Source organism: Cyprinodon tularosa, unplaced genomic scaffold (assembly GCF_016077235.1).
Source record: "Cyprinodon tularosa strain WSP-4 unplaced genomic scaffold, ASM1607723v1 ctg332, whole genome shotgun sequence".
NCBI lineage: Eukaryota > Metazoa > Chordata > Actinopteri > Cyprinodontiformes > Cyprinodontidae > Cyprinodon > Cyprinodon tularosa.
The window spans coordinates 1,602,452-1,629,187 of record NW_024039044.1 but is presented as its reverse complement, the minus strand read 5'-3'; the positions used below and the strand labels follow the sequence as shown (position 1 = coordinate 1,629,187).

The window sequence follows — 26,736 nt, the reverse complement described above, 5'->3', positions numbered from 1 at the left end:
CTGGACTGAGAGACCATTTAAAGCCCTTTGCAGGTGTTTTGAGTTAATCAGCTGATTAGTTTGTGGCACCAGGTGTCTTCAAAATTTAACCCTTACACAATATTCTAATTTTGTGACACACGGAATTTTGGATTTTCATTTGTTGCCACTTCAAATCATCAAAATTAAATGAAATAAACATTTGAATGCATCAGTCTGTGTGCAATTAATAAATATAATATAATATAATGTACAAGTTACACCTTTTGAATGCAATTACTGAAATAAATCAAGTTTTTCAAAATATTCTAATTTACTGGCTTTTACCTGTATGTGTGTTAAAATAAAAATTTATTTCCAAACTGAATTGATGTTACGGCATGTTTGGAAATTACATACAATAAAAATATTTTCATTTCAAGCAATATTTACCTTGGCTTTACTTCAAAAGAAATGAAGTCAAAATTCCCACCATGTCAGACTTGTGCTGTGATGTCACTGTTCATTGCCATAGCAACTACCCAAACAATCTTTCATAGTAACATTTTAAAGGGACATTACAGTGTTGTGGTGGAAATTACGACAATAGTGTGGGACAACCACAATTGGTTTACAAAATCACATAAACAGTTGTATGACATTAAATACTCAAATTATAGTTTGATTATTTTACCGATATTTTATTCAATGATATTTTAAAACATTAGAAAAAATGTTTTTTTACTATTCGTTTTTATCATTGAAGATCAAAAGTCTGGGTGTGGGACAAGCACAAAACGGTAATGTTTACATATAAATGAGGCTGCAAAAAGGTGAAAAAGTCATCGCAGACTAAAACAAGTGTACTAATACAGTTTCATTGTAATGATAACCATAAAGGTGTGAAATGTCCCTGTTTTATTTTTTTCTTCAAATATGATTAAAGGACATAAAAGTGCGCGTAGTTTAAGAATCACCCTTATATTGTTTTATTAAGTGAAGCAGGAATAAATGAATGACATTCATCCTGGTTGTATGAAGTAATAAAAAGGACTTTTATCTAAAACTAAAGGGTTCCTTTTGTTCAGGTGAACCAAGTCATGTGCAATTTTTCTCTTTTCTTCTGTAATCAGCGGCTGTGAATTGAGGAAATCAGACCCTGAAACCCAGAGCAGCCCAGTGAGGTTTGGGGCGTTGACTCTGCCTCTCAGACCAATCGCAGTTCACGGAGAGACTTTGTAAACAACCCGTCCACGTTGCTTTCTACAACGCTGTTTCTTTTTGTGCGTGTTCTTTTATTGTTGTTTTTTTCGGCTAGGAACTCCGGCACGGTGCTGCCGAGCTGCTGTGACTCCAAACCAGGTGAGAAGAATCCATGTTATTTTAGTTGTTTGTCAGCTCGCGCCCTGCCTGCTGCGTGAGCGCGCGCTCCTGTGAACGCGTAGTAGTAGAGAGTGGAGAATCAGCTGACAAGTTCCAAACAAGCCATGGCCGAACCAGGGGAAAACTTTAGGGACACTGTGTACATGTCTACCAGATGATAGGAAAATAAGGGCAGTGGCAGAGTGCGAACTTTCTGTTCCTGTTTATTAATCTGATCGAGCGGCTCTGATCGCTTTAAATCCACCAAGGCAGCGCAGGCAGAAGTTATCAGGAGCGTTTCCCCCTTTTATTGCACTCAGAGGCTCACAGTACAACCCAAACGCACTGAAAGTTTTAGTCTGTAAAAAACTCCGACTTACAAAAATAAATGATTCTACTTCAAACGCACAACTAAAACCAGGTGGCCAGTTTATTGTTTTGGAAATGGTTGGATTAAGATGGATCCTGCTGCTTTATAAACTCCGCGCACCTTCACGCGTGTATGTGACCCAGTGGCGTAACGACACAACAAAAGGCCCGTAAGCAACATTATCTGGGCCCCAAATGAAGTACAACACCTGGATTACCCATATATGGAAGAGGATTAGGGCCACTGAAATTTCTTCTTTTTTTTTAAGTTAACTGGTTTTTAAATTTATTTCAGTTTAATATGGGAAAGAAGTCAGAATTCTGAGATAGAAGTCAGAATTCTAAAAAAAAAAAAAGTCAGAACCCTGAGAAAAAAATCTGAATTCTGACTTTTTTCACTCAGCTTCACTGACAAAGATGTAAGTTGTTTGAGAGGAACAGAAACACATTGGTGAAAAAAGTCAGATTTCTGAGAAAAAAGTCTGAATTCTTAGAAAAAAGTCAGAATTCTGGAAAAAAAATTCAGAATTCTGAGAATAAAGTCAGAATTTTGAGGAAAAAATTCAGAATTCTGAGATTAAAGTCACAATTCTGAAAAAGTGTCAGAATTCTGAGAAAAAAGCCAGAATTCTGAGATTAATCTTAGAATTCTGACTTTTTTCCCATATTAAACTGAAATAAAATTTAAAAATCAGTTAACTTTAAAAAAAAAAAAAAAATCAGTGGCCCTAATCCTCTTCCTTACCCATAATTCCAAGTGGTAGTGTAAAAAATAAAATACTCAAATACATCCTTTTTTAAAGAGCTTTATTGCGGTTTGAAACATATTATATGAGTTTATTTTTACCAACCATCTAATAAACTATACACAGTTATTAACATAGTCATTAAAATAACCACTGTCTGCTTTGCTATTGGTTCGTGTTTAAACTGCTCACCATTATGTTGAAATCTGCCTTGTGTTGGGGTATAAATAAGGTCTGGTCAGAAATACTACTATCTGGTGGGTTAAGAAGGGATTTTTTTTGCACCATTACTTCTGCAAAGAGACCCAACGTACTGAAAGTTTTAGGCTGTTAAAAACTCCGACTTACAAAAATAAATGATTCTACTTCAAACCCACAACAACTAAAACCAAGTGGCCTGTTTATTATTTTTGTAATCATTGGATTAAGATGGATCCTGCTGCTTTATAAACTCTGCGCACCTTCACGCTTGTATGCGATCCAGTGGGTAACGACACAATAAAAGGCCCGTAAGCAACATTGTCTGGGCCCCAAATGAAGTACAACACTGGATTACCCATAATTCCAAGTGGTAGTGTTAAAAATAAAATACTCAAACACATCGTTTTTAAAGATCTTTATTGCGGTTTGAAACATGTTAAATGAGCTTATTTTTCACCAACCATTTAATGAACATAGTAATTAAAAGTACCACTGTCTGCTTTGCTATTGGTGTCGTGTTTAAACTGCTCACCATCTTGTTGAAATCTGCCATGTGTTGGGGTATAAATAAGGTCCGGTCGATTCCCTTAATATCAGGTGGGTTTAAGAGGATTTTTTTGCACCATTGCTTCTGCAAAGAGATGTACCAGTCCACAAAGTAGTGGGGCAACCAGGTGTCAGTGAAGGGGCCCCTAAGAGGTCAGGGGCCCCTAAGCAACTGCAGTCTCTGCTTACCAATTTACGCCATTGCTGATATCACATGTTTAATAAGAGCCACAAAAAGTCTCTTGACATGAGGATTTTTCAGAGTAATGGCATCAGATTAATGATGGAGTGGACTAGAGAGGAAATCACTCAGATTCCACCCACTGACTGACAGAGACAGATTGTTATTAGCAGCTTTTACAGCCTTCCAGCTTGTCAGAGCGCCGATAAGAAAGGGTATCAGAAATGGCTTAATTTTGGCCTAGCTTTAACCGGGAGACAAGAAAATGCGACTATCCGCTTTAAAGGGTAGATATTACCAGGAGAAAACTGCCTTAGTTAAGTGTGCAATTATGTTTTAAAAGCTCCCATGTATGTGTAAAACCTGCTGTAATAATCACCAGTCACCCTGAAGATGACAGCCTTTTTCTAAAGTTTCAGAAACAAGGGTGAAATCCGCTCCAATGCAACCAGAATAATGTGTCTGCCTCTAGCGGTGGTGGGGGAATAATGCAGCCTGAGGAGTGTGTTTTTGTTGTGGGCTTTAGAGTGTTCTCACTGAACGGATGTGTGCTGAGCATGGCTGTGTTCTTCCTCTGCACGCCCACCCTGAGAGAGGGCTGGCTGGAGGGTGGCTGCTTCCTGTAAAAACGGCTGGAAGGTTGAGTCTGCAGTCTTTTTGGCTGATGCTTGAAACAACTGCATTCATGGTGGTTTTATTCTAACCTGTGCTCATTCTGAGCAGTTCTTGGGGCTGCTGCATCCTTATCTTTATTGCTATTTGTTTTTTGCACCTCTGTTAAGCAATAAAATAAGCTTTGACGATATAGAAGGTCAATGATGTGTGTATTCATAGCAATGGTTTTAGCCTGTATAGTTAATCTTATTAAACCAGGGTTCTGCAGCTGGTAGCTTGGTTTGTTTGTTTGTTTTTAATCTTTTTTCCTTCTGTTTTTTTTTGCATCACTTTGTATATATAAAAACATCACATAGAAAAAATATATTCTCTTTTTACAAACTTTTTGTTGTTTATTTATTCTGAAACCCAAAACATGCAATGGTTTTTTAAACATAATGACATATTTCGTATTTTAGATATTAAAGTAGTCTTTTCTTTAATATAGGGCAATCAGTAAAATACTTTTAAAATCTAAATTTCAAGCCAATATTGTTTTCAGAATCCAGGACAAGACCTTATTACCGTTGGAACATTAAAAAAATCTGGATATTTTGATGGCAAAACTGAATGTCAATGTACTGTAATAACAAGAAACGGCAACTTTCCCGAATGTAGTAAGAAAAATTACAAAAGTGCTTCATAAAATTCATGAAAAACACTCTAAGAATGAAAAAAACTTTTTTTCTTGGTCCAACATAACCTTAGAGGCATTAATGCTGATACTGGCACTTTCATTTTTTTGTTTATAAACCTAAATATCATTGTTGACTAGGCTTATTAACTTTTTAACTTTACTTTTTTAATTTTCAATTTGCTTTTTACCTTTTTTGCTTGACTTGTTAACTTTTTTTCCAACTTAATTTACAGTAGGTAATATATCATTCAAGGGATCATCTAATTGGTCAAATGCCAAAATAAGATGTACAGCAATGTAGCAGGATCTTTGCTGAATGGGTGGATATAGATCTTGTTCTTCTAGACCTCACTGAGGGACGGGGGGACTACATTTTGTAAGGCAAATGATCAAAAATGGTAACTTGCCCTATAAAGGGCTAAGAAGTAAAGTATCGGAGGTTTTATTTGGACTGAGGGAAACTGTATTTTTCTCTTTTTTTTGGACCCAGGTTTAATAAAAGTGACCCATCTAAGGAAGGAGTGCATGGATGTTTCTTTTGTTTTTACTTCATGGTGGTGTTTCGTTAACCTGTAATGGACCTGAAACCCGTTGAGATGGCACTGGGCACTGATATAAAGTGGCTAAATAAAATGGATGGATGCATTGTTAAAGCTTTAGTTAGTTGCCGGAGGGAGAATAATGTGTGAGTTTTTTTTTTTTAAACATCAGACAATATTAGACATTAATCCAGAGGGTTTAATGTCTAACGCTCCTGGCTGCCCTCTGGCTCCCTGCATTAAGTAGGGTTCTGCTTGAGTAGTTCTATTTTCCTGTCTAGCTGCATTTATGAATAAATTAACTAAAACTAAAGGTAAATAAGCATTCCTGCAGGTTCTTGAACTCAACCACTTGTAGTCAAAGGTTGGCGTCATCATCTCAATTCTACATACGCAACAGCCCGATGGGCCGGATGTTATCTTTTAACAACAGCTGAGCTACCAAGGTGGTTGCGTGTGTTGCTCATGCACCTCGCCACATGAGGAATCTTGTTTTATCTCAATGTTTTTTTTTTCGTATTCAGTTTGCATTTCACTCAGCACACTTTCGTTTCCTGTAAAATCTTTGCTGCTGTTGTTGATAAGATGGAGAGAATATAAAAAAAAAGCCATCTCTTGCTCCTCAGTAGTGCAAAGCTCAGCAGTGACGTGTTTGTGTTCAGGGTGATCTTCTGTGGTAGTTAACCGGCCTGCTGCTTTATGAAAAGCAGCGTCACGTAACTGTTTCCTGGAACATCAGCTAAACACAAACAAGGTACCTGTTTAACACACTGAGAGCTCCTTTCCAAGGAGGACAAAAGTAAAGTGTTGGCTCAGAGTTAAATCTGAAACATCAAGAGAAACATTCCTTAATTAGAGCGAAAATAACTCCGCTGTAAGGAAGCGGCATGCACAGAGCTCAGACAATACTGATGGTGTTTAGCATCAATGGAGCACTAATCACTTTGAGCAACAATAGTGGGTGTGAGAAACCGCACTGTAAAAATGAAGCTGAAATTTGGTTTGAAGTTTTACCTAAAACTTGTTCACAGTAATAATGATAAACATCCAACAACTGCTGAACAATAACTACTGTATAAAACGATCTCTGGTTCTTTATAGGGTGATAAGTAGGAATCAGTATTATGGGTAACTGAGAAAGTATCTCTTATTAAACACATTTTTTAGAATGTCTTCTACTTGGACATAAAATATATATGGTATTCAAAAGTGAACATAGTCTTTTAGTTTTAACATGAAAAAATAAAGAAGGAAATAACAAGAAGCTGAAAGAAGCCCAAAGCAATGGACTGAGGAATATGAGGAGGAGAGAATCATCAAATTAAATGTGCACTTTAACTGCTGAGGTTTTCGCTAAAAAAAAAAAGATAATAAAAATAAATTATTTTTTTTAAACAATAATTTCTAAGATGTTGTATTGGAGGACTTTTATAGATTTACATTACCACAGAAGTTTGTACAGGATTATGTTGTTAACTTTCTTGGCAATTGTTTCTGAGACTTTTATATTGTTTATATCGATATTGGAATTGTATCCTATCGACTAAAATTTAGAATTATATTGTGATATGTTTTTTGGCCATATTGTCCAGCCTTATATAGGGAGCTATGTTCAGGGGCGGAGGTAGATGGGGGGCCAGGAGTGGCCATGGCCACCCTAACCCAATCATTAGCCACCCCTGTGGCCACCCCTACCATTTTGTCCCTCTAATACAGACGGTGGCAGCAGTAATACTCTCAAGTGGGATGTTTTAACTTATTTAACATTTTAATTTTCCATATGTAAACAATTACCTGACAAAACAAACACTGCGGTTATTTATGCACATCAATAAACTAACATTAAAGATGATAATAACACAATTCATGCTCTTTTCAGAACTAGATTTTGTCTTATATTGGGTAAAAAGAAAATGATGTCTCTGCAAGTCATCTAAGAATCTTCATTTTAATCAGAGATAAATAACTATTTTAATAACAAGTAATCTATTTAATGTGGATATTAGAACATGTGAATATACATTTTATGCAGATTGATTATTAGTAAAAGTAGGTAAATAATGACAATGAATAAGATGTTCGCCCCAGAATTTAAAACTGAAAAATTTTGTCCACTATACCTTTAATTTAGACAGCATAGATGTTTAAATATATGCATTTATTTGTTAGCAAAGGCTCTAGGAAAGTATAGTTTGTCTTTATTTAGAAAACATGGATTTTGTGGTTGCTCATTTTCCTTTTGGAACAGTTTAGATTAACCCTGAGGTTCCAGCACCTATCCGCTTTTGGCCACCCCTCAGTGTACATCGGTTATTGCCTGGTCACCCTTACAAAAATGTTCTGGCTACGCCTCTGGCTATGTTTACAATAGATCAAATATTATATTGCTTATTCTTATATCAGTTACATATTGATATTCTAGCAGGCAGCCTCATAATTTTCCCCCTTGCTTCCAAATCAGTTGTAGTTTTAAGGGTTGTGTTTCAAGCTGATATAAAGTTGTCTGTACTATTTTTCTTTAGGACTCTTAGTTTCACATAGGATCTTGACACAAACCTCCCACATGTATTCTTTAATGTAATGTAACATAAATCCTCATATGTCTTGAATTTTCTAGTTTCCCATAATTTGTGTATCCTACTAATTATTTGTAATTTAGAACAGAGTTCTTTAATAAACTGTGCAGGGTTCACGTTTTCATAGCGTTCCTCAAATTTCAGCAAGTAAGGAGGTAAATGTGTTTAAAAAGACATTTTCCTCGTCCGTTACACTCAGTTAAAGTCTGGGTATACAATTATGTTGTAATTCTAAAAGATTCAGCATAAGCAGCATCTGTGCAGTGATACTCTGGGGAGGAAACCTGCAGTATACGTCAGTCAAAATGCTGTTACACTAAAAAATTTAGCCCACAATGAGATTGTTTTTAAGTGCAGAGACAGTCTATAGAGTTCAATGTTATCAAAGCCTCCAGAGATTTGTTAAGTTTCCATTTACAAACAAGCCATTTAAAATTTAACAGTTAGGTCAGGCACTTTGAAATAAAATTTGAAAAGCATTTACCAAGTACACATTTCAAATAGAACTATTAAAGAGGAATAAATTGTATTTATTAGTGTATTTATTGTTGTATTTAAAAAAATCCATTATTATATACTGGGATTTGAAAATAAATTTTCAACCCTATTGATAAATGGAAATAAAAAAAAATAATTGGTCAAAGGTTATTCCTCATTCCATCTTCTTTATCAACCGGCAATTTCAAATCCTTCTTGAAATTGCATTTTGTTTTTGCTTGCCTTTTTTTCTTTACCCTTTTGATCCTTGAGCATGCTGAAAACCAGTTTAACCCATCACATTTGCTACTCAGATGTAACCAGCTTCCTAATTGGTCATTTTGTTTACAAAGTGTGGCAGTCTAACCAATGAGAGAGTTTAACTGCTTTCCAGCATATTTGGGAATATGTATTAAGCTTTAAGATTTAAATTAGAAAATTGTTTAACTATTTTTTTTTTTACATTTGGTGGCACATATCCCTTATATAGGCAGGCTAGATGCACAAAATGACATCCTCTTTTCAGATAGACATTTCAAAGTGTCAAGCACACCTATTTCATGATAGTACAGTTACAAATATTCTATTCACTGAAGTTATAATTCACAGAGCAGTTCAGATTATGTAAACGGCCTCTTCTTTGATTGCAGTGGACAACATATATTTCATTTATATTAGGGCTGGGCGATATAGAAAAAAAGCTTATCGATAAAAAAAAATGCATATTGATCGATATCGATAATTATTGAAAAGATTTTAAACCATATTTTATGTGCAGCTCTGCCTGGACTTTTTATAAAATTGATAAATGATTTAATTTTAATAAAGAACACAAACACAGACTTCCAATTAAATATTTATTTAACCAACTTTTTTAACCATAACAGAATTGTTTTAAAGAAAAATAACTTAAGAGACCTGAGTTATGTTATTAAATACTGACAAAGAATAAACTAAAGTGACCAGAAAAGTGACCAAAATAAATATAACAAATAAATAAATAGAATACCATATTTGGGTGGGAATAGTACACCACCAGCTTGTGGTAATTAAAAGATTGTAGGACTAGGCTATCATGTAAACTCCACTCAACAAGAACAAAAACTCAAATCAACTCACCCTTTAGCCTAGCATTTCTATGGGGTATTTTTTCTCACCCCTATTCTTCTAGAGGTGCTGCTGGCACCTCGTTTTGGTTCAGCTTAGTTTCCTGCTTTAACCTGAGTTATTACTTTGAAGTTGCTGGCCCCTCAGCATTTTTCTCTACGTGGGAAACTGCCCAGAACTGAATATATATATATATATATATATATATATATATATATATATATATATATATATATATATATATATATATATATATATATATATATATATATTTATATTTATTTATGTATTTATTTATTTAATTATTCATTCATTCATTCATTCATTCATTTTTTTTTCTTCCCGAATTTCCCGAAGATTCCTCGGAGGAGAGCCGCGCCGGGCCCTACACAGCTCTTACTCCTGCGGGTGTGAGCTGCTGAGATGATAAAAAAAAAAAAAAGTTGGTTGTGTTATCAGACTTCGTTTTCACTGGTTCCCTACACATTTTACAGATGACTGTGGTTTGTTTTTTGTCCGACTTGCCATGACCGAAATACTGACAGACTGCCGAACTACAAAAACCCTTCTTTGGAACAATTTCCTCCGCCTCTCCTTGCTGCGACATCTTCATTTGCTCTGTGTTGTGGTTTGAGAGGGCGGCGCTTGGTGACGGCATGCCTGGGTCCGCGATTGCGATTGGTTAGGAGGATGTAGTGACTAGCATAAACCTACATAAACCTCCTCTCTTCTGCCATAAATCCCACTAAAAAGTGCTAGATGTTAGATGGACATATCGAATTCACATCTAGCAGTCAGAAATTGTGTGAGGGAGCGAATGTGTTTCTTGTTTAAAGCAGATCCTTATGTTTTTAAATGACTGTTCACAGTTGTTGCGACATCATAAGTTGCCCATCTGAGTCTTATTGCTGTTATTAGTTTCTACAGAGCAGTGCTGCTTATTCTGCCTGTGGTCAGAATGTTATGGTAGATTGATGAGAGATTATGTTGCTGCGTTACAATGGGACAAGTTCAGAGAGGGGCAGATAGGAAGCTCTGTCCATTCAAATCTATTTAAAGGTGCAGAAATATTTCTGTGGAGGGGCCATGTGTTTGTTAGCTAACTAAAATCCTCCTGATCTATTTGATACAGAAATACATCAATGGTGCTTTCAGGAGAAGTTTGGACAAATAAATAGGAGAAAGATTTGATCTATGGAAATTCTTATTCATCCTTTTGCTTTTGATCACATGACTGATGATCAAAAATGTCTGAAAAATCCTCAGATAAGTTCTCTTTTCGCAGGAAACTACTACTTGATAGAACCCTGATTTAATTACTTTAATTGGGTTTTTGATTTACGTCACTTACTGATTGCAGATTTTTCTGGGTTGAACAATATATCATTTGAAATATCTAATTTACATCTTTCCACAATAGTTATGTGGAATAGATAGTGGCAATCAAAATGCTCCTCTGATGCGAATTAGGCACACTCCAGCTTGGTTTTCAAAGAGGACGATACTTCCTGAGACCAGGTTTGAGATGATTTCACTATCTGGCTTAATGGAAAGTCTGCTACAAACTACTTGTAAGCTGAATAAAGAGTTTTCTTTTCAAATGTTAGTTATGCTTAACTCCTGTGGAGACCCGGAATAAAAATGTAAACTAGCTGAAATTGAGGGTGAAAAACGTTCATGTAATTGGAAGCATAGTGCACTTCCTGAATATAAATCGTAGGAAAACACGGTTTCATAATGAATCTGTAAAACGCCGACTGAGGCTCAGCCTTTGCTGCATATTTTTCACATAACTGTAAGATGCATCCGGCGTTCATTTGCCTGCTCTCTGAGGCGTGACGCTTGCTTCTGTTTTTTTTGAAGTAATCAGGGCAACAAGTGTTGCTTTTTTGCAAATACACTTAGGAAGACATTACAGTGGTTTGAAAGGTGCGTCTTGGTTTTTTTTAGTTTTTTGCTGCTGACTGTGCAGAGTTGTAGTGCCTAAAACTCCCCGGATCCTCTTGGTGTAGCCCTCCCATAGGGGCTGTCAGAGTTATTCTGTCATGAAGCCCGTGGGCAGCTGTTTTTATTTTTTTTAAAGCTGTTTACTGCTGGGGTTTTTTTTAAACCCACAGCTGATCTCAACATCCGTTACAGTTCATGTTATTTACTGGCACAAAGACAGGAAATGGGTCATATTTTCCTTCATTACCTATTTGCATTATTAAAATGTATTATTTTTACAAGTTAAAGCTAATGTATGATTTCAGTAAAAAACAAAACAAAAAAAATTAAAGGGATTAAAGAAGCATTATGGCTGTCAAGTATTTCTATAGCAAAACAACAACATCTTATGCCTTGGTGCAGTACTTGAGTTTTCCTCTTAAAGAATAAAAACACAAATTATCTTCATTTTATTACTTGTTTCAAAAGTAACTGAGAAACTATTTGATATTCTCTAGTTGCAGTGATCATTTAATAAGACTTCAGTTCATAGGTGATAGAAGCCTGACCTCTAGTGGTCATTAAATGGTCATACAGCTAACCATCTCAGAGATTCGGATACTACAGAGATACTACATCTTGCATCAATCAAACAGTCAGTCAGTCAGTCAGTCAGTCAATAGTTCAAACTTTCTCTTAAAGGAATTAAAAACAGGGTACTAAAAATCACATCCAACCAGACAATGTTAACAGAGAAACAAGAAAATAAAATCCATTTAATGATGAAGAAAGAAAAAAATGCAGCTGTATTAGAGGTGCTAATGTACGGAAGAGGATTAGGGCCACTCGAAAAAAAAAAAAAAAAGTTAACTGATTTTTTTTTATTTTATTTCAGTATAGTATGGGAAAAATGTCAGAATTCTGACTTTAATCTCAGAATTCTGACTTTTTTCTCAGAATTCTGACTTTAATCTCAGAATTCTGACTTTTTTTTCTCAGAATTCTGACTTTTTTATTGTCAGAATTCAGCCAGAACTCTGAGATTAAAGTCAGAATTCTGAGATTAAAGTCTGAATTCTGAGATTAAAGTCAGAATTCTGAGAAAAAAGTCAGAATTCTGACTTTAATCTCAGAATTCTGACTTTTTTCTCAGAATTCTGACTTTAATCTCAGAATTCTGACTTTTTTCCCATGTTAAACTGAAATAAAATTTAAAAATCAGTTTACTTTTTCTTTTTTCAGTGGCCCTAATCCTCTTCCGTACTAATGAGGGGACTGCAGGTGAAAATAAGATAGATTTCGAATCCTGAATCATTCAAGGCTGCTGTTCTCCCTGATCACCACAAGAGAGAGGTAGAGTGTTGCTGATATGCTGCAGATGTATTGGGAAGATGAATTTCTTCACTTCAAAAGTTAGCCTGAGTTGTGAGGGAAACAGTTATCTGTGTTAAACCTCTGACTCATCTGCTATTAAAATCTCCCCTATAACTTATTACTGCACACACCAAAAGTTCAAAATATTTTTTTTTCAGTTTTTTTGTTTTTTTTTTTAATACAAAAAAAGCTTTGAAAAACTTATTTCTAAGAATTTGAGACAAGGTCAAGCACTTTGATATAGAAAAAGAAAAAAGGTAATTTAAAGCGCATAGGGCAGCACTGTATAGGGTAAGATAAATATAATTAAAGAAATGTGCCTAGATGTCTACATTTGTAATTTTAGATGCATTTAGGCTTTGTTTTTGTTTCCCTTGTTGTCAACTCTTAAACAAATTTAAAGTTGAATCTTCATCGGTGAGAGTTCAAGTTTAGAAGGTTTGAAAACATATTATATATATTTACAACTTTGCAACAAGAGCAGTACAACTAAAAAAATCCAGAATTCTTCAGTATGATTAACAAATCTACAAGTGCAGATCACAAATATGCAAGTACAAATGACAATTTACAGAAACTAATTTCAAATTTATGAGTTCAAATCTAAATTTACATTTTTAAAACACCAATTTATTAAACACCAATTTATTAGAAATATAAAACTCTTCTCTGTCCAGGTATTTTTTGTTATGGGTTCAAGGTCAACAGTAAACCCTGCCCTAAAACTACCCCCATTCCTCCAAGAATAATTTTTGTATTCAACTTTTTATCAAAGGTTATTTCAGACATTCATCAGAAAACATCAAATGACAAAATTAACATAGATACAGATGTATTACATATTTCATATGTAGGGACCCACTATCACAATTTTATGGTCAGTTGATTAAGATTTTTACACTATACTACCCTCAAACTTAATTTCATTGTAATATATATCCCTTTCATGCATAGTGGTCACTACAGTGGACAGTTATTAAATGGTTGTTTTCTCTTAAATGAACATGTTTTAATGTCACATTTGCACATATGTTACTACAGTGGACGCTAATGTATCATCCTGCCACTTGTCAAACTGCCACCTACTCCTCAGCCTTTGCAAGTGACTTTTTTTTCCTCAAAAAAAAACAAAATGGCTGACAGAGGAGCACATGGGTTGTGAGGGAGAGGAATATCTGCTCATTCCTTCTATTCTAGGCGATCCTTGCAGGTAAAAAAAATATGGGGCCATCAAGTAACAATAGTTTTCTTTAAAACAAAACAAAACAAGGTTATATCAGTTGCACAAATGCGCATTGTCCACCCAAGTGGACATGTTACCAACTCCCTAAAGAAAGTATATTTTTAAAAAAAATTTATGAAAATGTTTTTTTCATTCATAAAGAGTAATAAAAACACTTGGTAAAAAAATCATAACATATACTATCGTAATTCATGCATGAAAGGGATATTTTTTAAAACTATAGCAAGAAAATTAAGAACAAAATTATTAGAGTTCATATTTAAAACAAACCTTAGCATCTCTGTAAAAAAATGAAAGCAGGCAGCAGTGTTGGCATTGTTGTACAGTAATTGTACTCTGTGTGTTTCCCCTTAAAGGTCAGCTATTTGTCTCCCCCTAGTGGTCTTAAATCTGAGATTTAATTTAAGAAGTTCCATCACTGGCATGCTGAAAGCTAAAAAGGTTCAAACCAATCATTGTTCCTTTTCTATCTGCTTGCTTTCCCCCTCACTGTCTACCTCTATAACAGTGCTTTAATTAAAGAAAAATAAATAAATAAATAAATAAATATATATATATAATGATTGATATATATATATATATATATATATATATATATATATATATATATATATATATAAATAAAATGTAAATCGGTACTGCCCTTTATGTCATACAAATATGCACCAGAAACATGATTATCATATTTAGACATCTGCGTATAGACAGTTTATTGTAAAACAACAGTAGCTAATCATAATATTAATATTTCAAATAAAATTATATACCAAATATTTGGTATATTTTTAGCCCATCATTTCTTAAATGATGGGCTAAAAATAATCCGGTCCAGTCTCCCCTCCATGAGCTGAGTATATCATTAAGTAGTGGATGAACTGCGCTATAAGTAACTATAAGTAAAAGTCCTCGCAACTAGGTCTCTCAAAGATAATAAATAAATGCACACCAGTTCAACTTGTTTTGAACGGTGTTTATTTCCTTTAAAGTGAACACAATTAATTGGACATTTAATCTCATCTGCACCGTAGTTTGAACATTATTTGGTTTGAACTGAACCTGAAAGAATTTCTGAAGTTTTGTTTTTTACTATTATAAACAAACAAACAACAAAAAAGCAGAATGATTACTAACGCAGTTATCCACTACTGAAGCAACACTAAACATCTTTGAATAAAGGTAAAATATGATAAATGTAAAAGCAAAAAAACAAGAAATTATCCCATGTTCAGCCTTCAAAAGAAAAAGGCTGGAGAGTTGGAGCAATCAAGTGATTGTGTAAATTTTTAGTCTTCAGGGTCATGGCAACCACAAAACAGCCTTAAATCCCATTTAAGCCTGTATTCAATTGAAGAAAACTGAACTTTAAATTTTTCTGAAAACATTTGGTATATATCCAGGAGTCTTAGTCGCTTCTGTTAGCCTACAATAGATCAATCTCTAGTTGGAGCGTTGATGTTTTTAAGCATCATGGAGCCCAAATCAAAGACCCACCTCTCATCCTCCTGAGTTTGGCCGTTTAAATGATGAGTTCCAGGTCTGAATTGTGGATGTTTGAAAGCTGAAATCACAATCCCCCCTCTGTTAAGTGATGTATTTTGTACTGTAACAATTATACCTTCTTTAGCCCCAATATCAAACCAACAGTCCTCCCCAAAATCTCAACATTTTGTTGTCAAAGGTGTGTCCTTTGTTCTTAATGTACAAGTGTACAGTTTAATCTAAAGCTGCTGATTCTCCTGGGTTGCATTTCTATAGCTGTTGGTTTCTCCAATGTAGGAGACTAAAAACAGTCTTCATTAAACTGGACAACATAAACATAAGCGCTTATCTTTGTTTTGGTTTTTCTGCCTTTAGAATAAACCAATTTTTTTCTAAATGAGTTTGGACCTCTGCCTATCAACCACATATATTACAAACACTGATATTAACTCTCACCAACAAAAATATGGGTGCGCTATAGGCTCCTTACTTTAACTCATTGTGGGCTCCAAATGTTTAACATCACCCCTGATCTTATCTTTTATGAAAACAAGTCACAGGTTCCTTCATATTGGACTGTATTGGACTGACAGTGTGCGGCGCCCTGGGAGCAGTGTGGGGGTTAAAGGTCTTGCTCAGGGTCCTAGAGTGGCAGTCTGTGAGAGTAGGTCTCGAACTTAGAATTCAAAGCGCAATGCCTAAAGATCCACACTGGCAGCTCATTTCCCCCAGCTGGGATACAAACCCTGGCTTCCTGTTTGGCAGGATTTTTTGGCTTACCACTTGAGCTAGCTTGCCGCTATTTGCTCTCGACTCGACTTGGACAGAGACATTGAACCATGGGTATCAGCCGGTGGAAGGCGGGCAGGGCCATGGATCACCGTACACTTGCCGACACATGTCCAGTCCCCCAATGCATCATGCAGCGCCGTCTCCAGAGACCCTCCTGGAGCCAGGTGACACAGACGCCGCACTTTGGGGCAGGGGCCTTGGCCCTGGATGATCGGAGCGCACCCCTCACCGCACTCCGATATAGTTATTGGATTCCGTTATCATTTTACATTTTGTGTATATTTTCCTATCATCAGACATGTTTCCCAATTTATTTAATCCAACTATACTATTTGGAATAACTGTAGGTATACATTGATTTTTGCTTTCTTATGTAAACCTTCCCTCACTGAGGGACAAAAAAAGGATATTTCTATATACTTGTGACATTGTGTTTTACAAGCAGCAACTATCCAAATGGCTGTAACTCAGGTAATATCTTGGGTTGCTGCAGTTTTCTTTTGGAGAGACACCAACCCCCAGGTTAGTTCTGTTGGAGGTTCTTTGCTTTCCATGGCTGTTTAAAGGCTATGTGTGTCTGTGCATGCTTGTGTGTGAATGGGAAGCATTGTAAAGGCCTTTGTTGAGCCACTGAGGTTAATTGGTGCTATATAAATGCAAACCTTTTACTATTTTCCAGCTTCATTGCATCAACAATAGAAAACAGACATGCTCGGCATGTGAGAGCTGCAGCTAAAGGCAGGGTGAGAGCTAACAAGCTCTAAGCTCCCAAAATTCAGGCCTACTTTCCTTTGAAGCCATGTTAAATGACCCTCTGTAAGTCTGTGACCCAAAGTCTGACCTCCAGTTGGAAGTTTTTACTAGAAGCAAAACCAAGCTGCACTCCATCCCTTTGGGAGGATCAATGTGGATTTCTGCAGGAATGTTGCATGTGTGTGGGTGTATACACTTAGGTACGTGTTTGGACAAGAGGCCCAGTGCATGATGCAGAGGGAAACAGGGAGAAATTAAAACTGATAAATGGGTAAAAGGATCAATCAGGCACAAAGCGGCCCATTCAGAATGCTCTAAAGGGGTAGGAAGGATGTAGTATTCTGAAACGACAACAGAATGAATCCCCATGGTGCTGAGAACTGAGCCATATTGTTGCCTTGTGTTATTCCTTCATTCTGTGCTCTAAATCTTTGCAATATATCGGATGGCTTAGGAGTCAAGTCAAGTTTAGTGGCTGAGGGCACGCTTTCTTGTGGCATATTTTAATTGAGTGTAAACTTATTAAAGGGTTTTGAATAAAAATGTAACTTTTTGTAGCTTTGAAAGCAAAGATGACAAACTAAATTACATTTCTCTGTGTGCTGTGCTTGCAGAACAGGAACCAGAAAGCACATTTGGAACACATCTTTGAGGATGATGGATCTTCATCATGTTCCTAGCTTTTGTTGAATTGTTCAGCTCAGCTCACAAAGCCTGTCTGTCTGAATCACTCATGGTCAACGCTAGAGTTCACAGACACGGTTCAGGAGTTGGGTACTGGAGACACATAAACTTGATCTTAACAGAACCTAACATTTTACTCTGTACAGTAATTAAACAGCGACCACAGAAAATGTAAAGCTTGGTTGTCTTATGTGTGAATATTCATGTTTATCCTTCTCTGCGTTGGAGAACTTGCTCTTTTTCCTAGCAGGAAGTAACCTTTCTGCTTCTCACTTGTCACCTAAAGATGAATGACTTCATTTCTAAAGACATGTGGCCTTAATTTACTCCCTTAGAACAAACAAATCAATCTAACTGGGTTAGGGTCTTAAAACAATTCAATTAGTATTCATAATGGCATGATAAGTCAGTCTGACTAATTGGCTGTCCGCTTTTGCTTACAGTAGCCCTTGATGAGCCTGAGCAATTTAATTCTTATGGTTTGGAAAAAAAACTCCCAGTTAATCTGTAAAACTGCAGCAACATCCAGATTCTTTGATCTATATTTTCTGGCACATTATTTTTATCTTTATCTATAAACAGTTTCTAGTAAATATTGTAGTGAAACAAAAACATTAGATAGTACAGAAAGAAGGGAAGTCTGTATTTAGACATTTTAAGTAACTTTGTCTGACTCTGTAGTAATAATAATATATATTACTGTTAGTCATGCTTAGGTGAGGTTTTGTTAGAACATTATGGCAGCTCTCTAAAACCCAGTCAACCATGTTACACTGATAAAATCAATTAGTATTTTATATTTAAATTAGGGCTAAAACAATTAATCTGATAAATTGCGATCAATCGATTATTGAAATAATTAATTTAGTAATCTATTAATTGTTAACTGGAGTATAGAGGGCCGCTGTCCTGCCTGTTTAAGACGTTTCCTTGCTCCAGCACAGCTGATTTTAACTGAAAGCTGATTAACAGGCGTTTGCTTAACTGCAGTCATCAAAATCAGCTGTGCTAAAGCAGGGAAACCTCTAAAACCTGCAGGACAGCGGCCCTAGAGGACTGACTTTGGGGATGCCTGCTCTAAAACATGTCTTTAGGTGATACAGCAACCCACTTAGATATATATATATATATATATATATATATATATATATATATATATATATATATATATATATATATATATATTTTGTCTGTAAATATGCTCTATGCAGAACTGCTCAAAGCAGGCATCCCCAAACTCGGTCCTCGAGGGCTGCTGTCCTGCAGGTTTTAGATGTTTCTCTGCTCCAGCACAGCTAATTTTAATTGATAGTTGATTAACAGGCTTTTGCTCTACTGCAATCATCATAATCAGCTGTGCTAAAGCAGGGAAACCTCTAAAACCTGCAGGACAGCGGCCCTCAAGGACCAAGTTTGGGGATGCCTGGCTCAAAGGTAAAGGTTTTTGTTTAACCTGCTTTAATTTCTGTAAAAACTCTCCTTTAAGGAACATTATTTAAAAAATCAGATACCAAAAAAAGTATTTCACAGATTAATTGATCAGCAAAATGATTGCTCCTTGCAGTCCTAATTTAAATATGTATTTATTTAACTCTATTATTAATTAATTTAAAAAAATTAGACAGCACTGGTATAAATGGCTATGTTAGGAACTTAATTTATTAAATAAATGTACTTTAAAAAAAAGTAGTTATCCTTACTTCTGTCCCCTCTAGATGGACAAGCACTTAACTCTAAAGCTAAACTGAAGTAAATAAAGGAAAAAGAGGTTGAAAAGCCAAGAGAATACAACAAAGAAAGTAGACATTTGTGTGAACCGCCTTGTTGTAAATTTCTCAATAAAATGAATAACTTCTAAAAAAAAAAATGAATACAAATCCCAAGTTTGTTATTGTCTACCATGGAGCTGCCACAGGGGGAGGCTTTTATCTTTCTGGCATTGGAAGCAAGTTTCGGATTTTCTGCCCTGCTCGACTGACTGAGATAAACTTCCAACCAAGAAGTTTTTCTGATCCATTCAAACCTTGCCTCATGCGGACAGGACCTAAGGGGGCTTGCGATCTGCATATGAGTCTATCAGTGTGTGTTTGTTTTTGTAAACTATCCAGTAAATGTGACTCTCCTTAGAGACATAAAGTAGCTGTTTCTTTGCCTGGTTCTAAGCCCTGGTAGTCTGATCTTCTGCCTTATTGCTGCATCCTTGTGTAATCCAGGAGTCTTTCCTGGGTGGAGCCTGCGGAGAAGCAGAGTTTTGTGTCAATGTGGAAATGTAGTGCTGATTTATCAATCAAAACCAGAGGAACATCTCTCAGAAACAGAACATAGCAGAAGATAAAGATGTGAGTTGAATTTTAAGAAAAGATTACCTTCATTCTAATGGAGGTTTTCCAAATTTGCTGTATTCCAGCCACCTCAAAACAAGTCTCGTGGAGACCGATGACTGTTGGATCGTCATCCACTGTAAATGAATTGTAGGGAACCATTAAGTAGACTCACAATATCCTAACCTCCTATAAAGAAAATAAGTGTGCGACGCCAGACTTTAAAAGGAGATCTCAGATCCAATTCTTCAGTCTCTCCCTGTTCTCTGTTATTTTAATGTCTTCTCTCACTCCCTCATGAAACCTTTAACTTGACTCAGAGGAAATCTGACCTAAAACTGAATGTCTTACTGTCTCCTTCACCCGCATACCTACTCAGTTGGACTGATTTGCATTTCCAGAACAACTTGCTGGAAGTAGGACAAAGGTCAGTGCAACATTATCTTAGATGATTTTCATCACTATATGTCTGTGAGGTCTAAGCATTTAGGTAGGAATTAACAGCATGTGTGAGATAAATGGGGTAGAAGGCCTAGTGGAGGGGTCCCAGAATTTCCCTAAGCAGCGCCCGACATGGAGGAACAACCATGGCCTTTGTTGGTCACCCTGTGGATCTCACACACAGTTAATATAGACTTTTCCCACTGACTCTGCCAAGAGTCTGAAGTCATTTAATGAAGTGGCGGCTGAGTTTCGAAGGAGCCAGTGTGCTTGCTGCTCGAGTTGACAGAATGGAAAATGTCTGTGTTACACAGCCAACAACAAGCGACAAGAAGAGTGTGTTCTGATACTCACCTCTCTGCAGTCACACACAATCCAGCACCATGCACATGTATGCACTTATTCTCATATGGTTGGTTGCAGCTTGTCCCTGCCGGGAGACATCATCCCATCTGACAGCTTTGTAAACACTTTTCAGCAGCTCTCCCACTTTCTCACAGCCGCTTTACAGCCACACAAGTTTATCCTTTGCTTTGTCTCCATGTCTCTTTGAACATTTTTAAAGTGTCACAGGAAAAAAAAGAAAATCTCTCAATGACTTCACTCTTCACATTTCTTGCTCCCGTGTTTCTGAAGCGATCAGGCCTAATTGTTTCACAAACGATTAGCATTTTTCTCTTTGTTTGCTTCAGAACCAAACCTCACTTTTCATGTGCATTTTCACGCCTGTCAGCTGCTGCTGTGAATGGACAGTATTCCTGCATGTATTTGGTTACATTTCTCCCTCTGTTTGTGTCTTTTCATCATTCCCTTCGGTGGTTTTGTCTGTTTTAGTGTCTCATTGTGTTGCTGTCAGTTATTTTTAAAAAATGCTCCTGTGTCATTTGCCTCAGATTATATCGCTTTCATTTCCTCCTACTCTACCACAGCTCCTCCAGTGTTGAGTGTGCATCAGCAAGCAGATTCATTCTTCTCTTCTTATTAGGGGACATTCTTCTTCATCACAGCCATAAGCCCCCTTTTAAATCCTCGGACAATGTGTTTTTGTCCTGCGCTGAGCTTTCTGTGGGGAGTGCGGGGATTCTCTCTGTCTTTCAGGGAGGGAATATGGGGGGGACGCTAAGCATGGTGCTTCTCTGGAAACTCAATTGTTTGCTTGTAATGAACCATGATGAAGGATAACAGAATGAAATGTAATAATTCATGCAGACCTTGGTGTAAAGCACGTGGCTAGCGTTGGTCCGGGTCATGATAGCCTCCTGCTCAGCCAGCAGAACAAAGATCCAGCACTGCTTGCACCCCTCTCCTTGCTTTGGTCCAATGCTCTTGTGGTGCCTTTCCCTCACAGTTCCCTTGCTTCTATTCAGAGTCATTTAACGTTTGAAGGCAGCCTGTGATCATCTCCATGCCAGGTGATCTAGAATCCCTTTATTTTTTTCCCCCCCTCTCATGCTACTCTTGCTCTCAATGTAAACCTCTTCTTTAAAATGAAGTGATCGAACTGTCTGAAATCTGATGATGGGCTCCTGGAAGCAGAATTATTTTGTGTCCTTTATATTTTTCAGCCAAACTTGAATGCAGATCTCAACTGACTGTGGTTTAAACTAATGTGGAAACATTTCCATTCTTCAAGTTGCATAGATTATTTGAAGACACTGAATTTGCTGGATCAACAGCTCATTTTACCTTGACATTATTTAATTTATATAAAACAGAATAGAATGATTATCCTGCTGCATGTGCATTACTGTTTATATAACAGCAAAAAAACGACTAAAATACATCCTAATGATGCTCTAGATGTAGATTTTTGATAAAGAGCCTTTAGTAAAAATATATGAGCAACTTTTTTAATAATACTGAGGGATCTTATTGCAACTAATATAAGGCGTCTGGTCTGGTGATCAGAAATGCTACTAGTAGCCAGCAGAGATGTCCTCATACCATTTTTCTCTCCCGATGTGATTCCAATTTTTGCGCTTTAAACATCGGCCGATTTAGAGATACCAGTATGCTACTAAAAATATATATAATCATACTACACCTTCATGACTGTGATATGATTATCATTGTGGCAAGGCCTGGCTGAGGTAAAACCAATGAATGGAAACGTAGATGAATACAGCAAATTAAAGCCATTTATTTTTTAAATAGAACAGGTATCAGGTGATTAGCTCTTCTTCACAGCAGGCAGCAGGTGGCAGCATAGTGGAAGTGTGTCAGAACTAATAGAATCTTTTAATTCCTGTTTTAAATGACATGGTATGGATTGGTGCCTGGACTCCAGTACTCGCCGAATCGGATGCCAATATTTTCGGCAGTATCGGAGACATTTCCAATACTGGTATCAGAATCTGAACAACCCTAGTACCCAGCAAACTGGGGTTTGACGATATAATTGTCCTAAATAAACAACGGGAGTTGATTTATTTGCTTTTCACACCTACTAATGGCAACATAAAGTGCTCTACAACAAGAATAATTGTCTTTTGATCCCCTGGGTTTGTCATGTCAGTATGTTTTTTTTTATTTTTAACAAGTTATGTTTAATCATCATTATTAATAATACTGATTATGAAATTATGATGATTATTGCTCCCTAATTTCCCGCATTTTGAAAACCACTGCTCTAAACCATTGTCTAGTTCTCTTCCAATACAGCGCCTGTTCAATCTTAGACTAGCTGGGAAGTGCTGGAGCAAATCAGCCACTTCAGCCCAAGGAGCTGTCAGCCAGAAAACTGAGTTTCAGCCTCCTTACTGTCAGACACTGATGTTCTGTATCCCACTGCCACTCACAGTTGGCTTTCAACTTTAACAATGGAACAATTTAAACTGTTGAGTTATGCCAAATATTTATTCCGTGTCATGTATGAAATTCTAACAACAAGGGACAGAAGATCTGCCTTCCTGTTAATAACTTACAGCATGTTTACCATCTTAGGATCATGAGAGTATGGATTATTTTTCTTAAAGCAGTAGTTTTAGACCATTGCTTGCTTGATAAGAGAAGAAAGCTATTGAGGCTGGATTATATATATTTGCAAGACTGCAAATATCTCATAAATGCAGGGTCTTTTCTGGTTTGAATGGTCAAGATGGGGTTAAAAGAGAGTGGGAAGAGATGCAACAATGATCTTAGGATTCAAAGTCAGGAACAAGGTCTCTGTATGTGTCATATACTCTGCTCCTGATCCACTGTCATCCATAAGTTTCTTTCCTTAAGGTTTCTGTCTAGTCATTAAAAGGCCTTTTTCAGCAATATCTAACCATCATACAAAAACTTTCATTATAAATTCTAGAGAGTTTCACAGGATTTGAAGAAACCAAAAGTTATTGCATTGTACATTGTAATGAATTCTCTGAACATAAAACTACCACAGAGAAATAATTTATCTGCTTAGCACCTGCAAGTCACTCACTTCACACAGTTAGGGTTACCGTGAGTTGGTCGTTCTTTCAGCTGCTCATTTAGCTGTATTTTCCCTGTTTCGAAGTAGTTTTATACCACTTCTGGTTCAGACAATAGCCATAGACACATCTTGGCCATACTTGTTGTATAGCTAACTTTTTAGCAGAATGCCTAAATGTTGTTATGTTCGGCAGGGATTTCCTCCCTCCATTATGATGTCCTCTGGTTGCACCTAGGCTACATTTTATTAGCTCCTTTAAAAAAAAACAACAACAAAAAAAACAGTGTACCAGTTGTTTAACTACTGTCAAGATGTTTCCATTACTCAAAGGGAGCATCTTGCTGCATTTAGGGCTTTAAAACGGAAAATAACCAATAGTGTTGGCTGAAAAATAGACTGGCATTCTAATTATTGTGTTTGTCATTTTACATTACATCCATATTTATTATTTTGAAATCTATGCTGCAACAAAGGACAAACATCCAGTAAATTTTGCCAGAGCTTTCGAGAAAAACAACAACAAAAAAAACATTAATTTTTTCTTTCTTTTGTTGTACTCTATTCAATAACAGGCTGAGTATGAAATTTTGAACACTAGTCCAGAGTCAGCTGCTCTAGAAACTTGCTGGATTTAAAATTTCTGCACTTTTAAAATTGCACTACTTGGGGAAAAAAAAAAGAAAGATGGTGCTGCTATGTTACTGAAAATAAAATATAAATATTTTACCTGCTGATTTTGTCTATATTGTTAACGTTAAACGGTAATGCGTTACTATAATGTTGTTACCTTTTTCATTAACTAATATTTGAAAGCATTTCTTTTTAATAAAGTAACTCAATTACTGTTACAATGTGGTGCATTTGTGTTTTTAATAGCAAAGCTCTGTACTGGTGGTCATAGTTTTACTTAGAGACCCCATGCAATTTTTTATAATTGCTGTGATTGTCTGTGTCCCTTCAATCAGCCATTTTAGTCATTTTTTAAGTAAATTTCCCCCTCTATTACCCACTATTTTTTCTGTGATGAGACTTATCAATTCCAAATAGACATCTCTGTGATTTGGATGGGGGGTTCCTGCATACATTTTTATTTGCAAAGAATGGAGGCTGAATTGAAGGGTAGAGAAAACCTTTTGGTTCCCAGGCCTGCCAGATCATATTGACTGTTAACGTACTGTATCAAAATGAGAAGGCTGAGGAAAAGGAGCATATTCAAGGCAGATAGTGGCTGTTAGGTGACCACAACTAAAATTAAATAAAAATTGGGACAGCGAGGATCCTTATGAGGGACAATGCGAGACACATGTTACTTTTCCACATTGTCGTTCTTGTGCTGCTCACTTTCCATAAGCTCTCCTCCATATTATATGAAAAGTAACTTTGACCGGCTTCACTAAAAGATCACTTCTCAGCTGCCTCACCCTGTTATAAACTGCCCTGCAGTCTTTATATTTATGTGCAGGTCTCTTATGCTGTGGGGGAAGCATTTGTATTTTGATGGACATCTGCCAGAGCTCTGTGACAGACTGCAGCTCTGCTTTATTTATATGAAAAGCACCTTTAAATCTTTTTTTTTAATCATTTTCAGAATATGAGCCAGTCAAATGCAAGTCACCATTTGGTGACTTATGTTGGCAGTAACATACTGGGCTATACAGGTGTCAGCCACACATTAGCATCATATCCAGAAGATTCTAAACATTTTGGCATAATCTAAAGCTTTTGTTATCTTGTGCAAAGCGGCACATAAAAGCAGACATGAGGGGAAAATATATTTATTACATAGGATCATCAGATGATGCCTGTCCTTAATAGATTTCAAGTTTTACATTTTGGCCCGCAGCTGTGTACTTTGGCTTGTTGGCAGGGGCCATTTCTTTCAAATAATTCATTGCTCTGACTTAAATAAAGCCAATGTTAAAAAAAAGTTTGTAAATCCTAAAACACTAAACTTAATTGATAAGGGCATTGATGCATGCATCGTTAAGAATCATTATTGTTAAAGTATAAACAGTTGCTATTAGAACTTACCTCGTACAAATCATTTCCTTTTGGAGTAAGCAATCAACAAAGTAACTGATTTAATTTTTAAAGGAAGTAACTAGTAGCTGTAACTAATTCATTTTCCAGTTATTAAACACAATACTTTTTGTGAATGATTTTTGCTTTAGGATGTTTTTCCAAACTGTCTACAAAGATGAATAGAAAGAAGTAAAAGCTTCTTCCCCTTTTGGTGCCCAAAATTCATTTTTGAAAATAACAACTGGAAGGATAAATATTTCAAATATCAATATGTCCTCTAAGGATTTTGCCCACATGTTGTTCATTTATATAGTATTTATATAACCACACGTACCGTACAAGAAAATAACTCTGCGTTTTCACTGTAAGCGTAGGAGGTATTCCGGTAGAAAAATGATTGAGCTCCATGTCAGGGCATTTTACAGACTAAGTAAGCAGGTTTAAAACTTTAGGCTTGGCTGCTTCTTTATTGTTCTGTTGAAATCTAAAAGAAGAGCTTTCTTCCTAGACATACTTTAGAGGCACAGACAGAAACTGAGAGTTCCAGTTTGGCAGTTTGGTGGTCTTCCTCTCAAGATTGTTAGCTTGTTAATTAGTGCAGAATGTAGACTACGCTTCTACTGCTAGCATGAGAGTGAGTGATGGTTGAGAATGGTTCCAAATGGCATAAGAAAGCTTAGAGACTCCCAGAGTTCCTGCCCTATGCATTTGCAGCAGGCCTGTTTAGCCCATTAAAATAGATGGCAGACAACAAGCAGAACAACACAATGAGATTTTGAGTATTAAGATATAAAATATTAAAAAAAAAACACAGAAAGCAGATGATTAGTTAAAACCTGTGTTTCTGTTTTAGGTAAACCAAATAAGTCAACCGGAAGCGGTGATTCTTTTTCTTGGAGTTAGTTTACCTGCTATAAACCACAGTTTTCAGTCTCT

At 36.3% G+C, this 26,736-nt stretch overlaps 1 long non-coding RNA gene across 2 annotated transcripts in view; it reads left to right on the top strand.

The window, feature by feature from the left end:
- Positions 1-1,154: 1,154 nt before the first annotated feature.
- The window catches only part of LOC119789179, a 184,497-nt gene continuing 158,915 nt past the window's right edge, over positions 1,155-26,736 (top strand). For both annotated transcript variants that reach the window (XR_005281551.1, XR_005281552.1), the window contains exon 1: positions 1,155-1,320. This is a non-coding gene — a long non-coding RNA (uncharacterized LOC119789179). The remainder of the gene's footprint in view (positions 1,321-26,736) is intronic.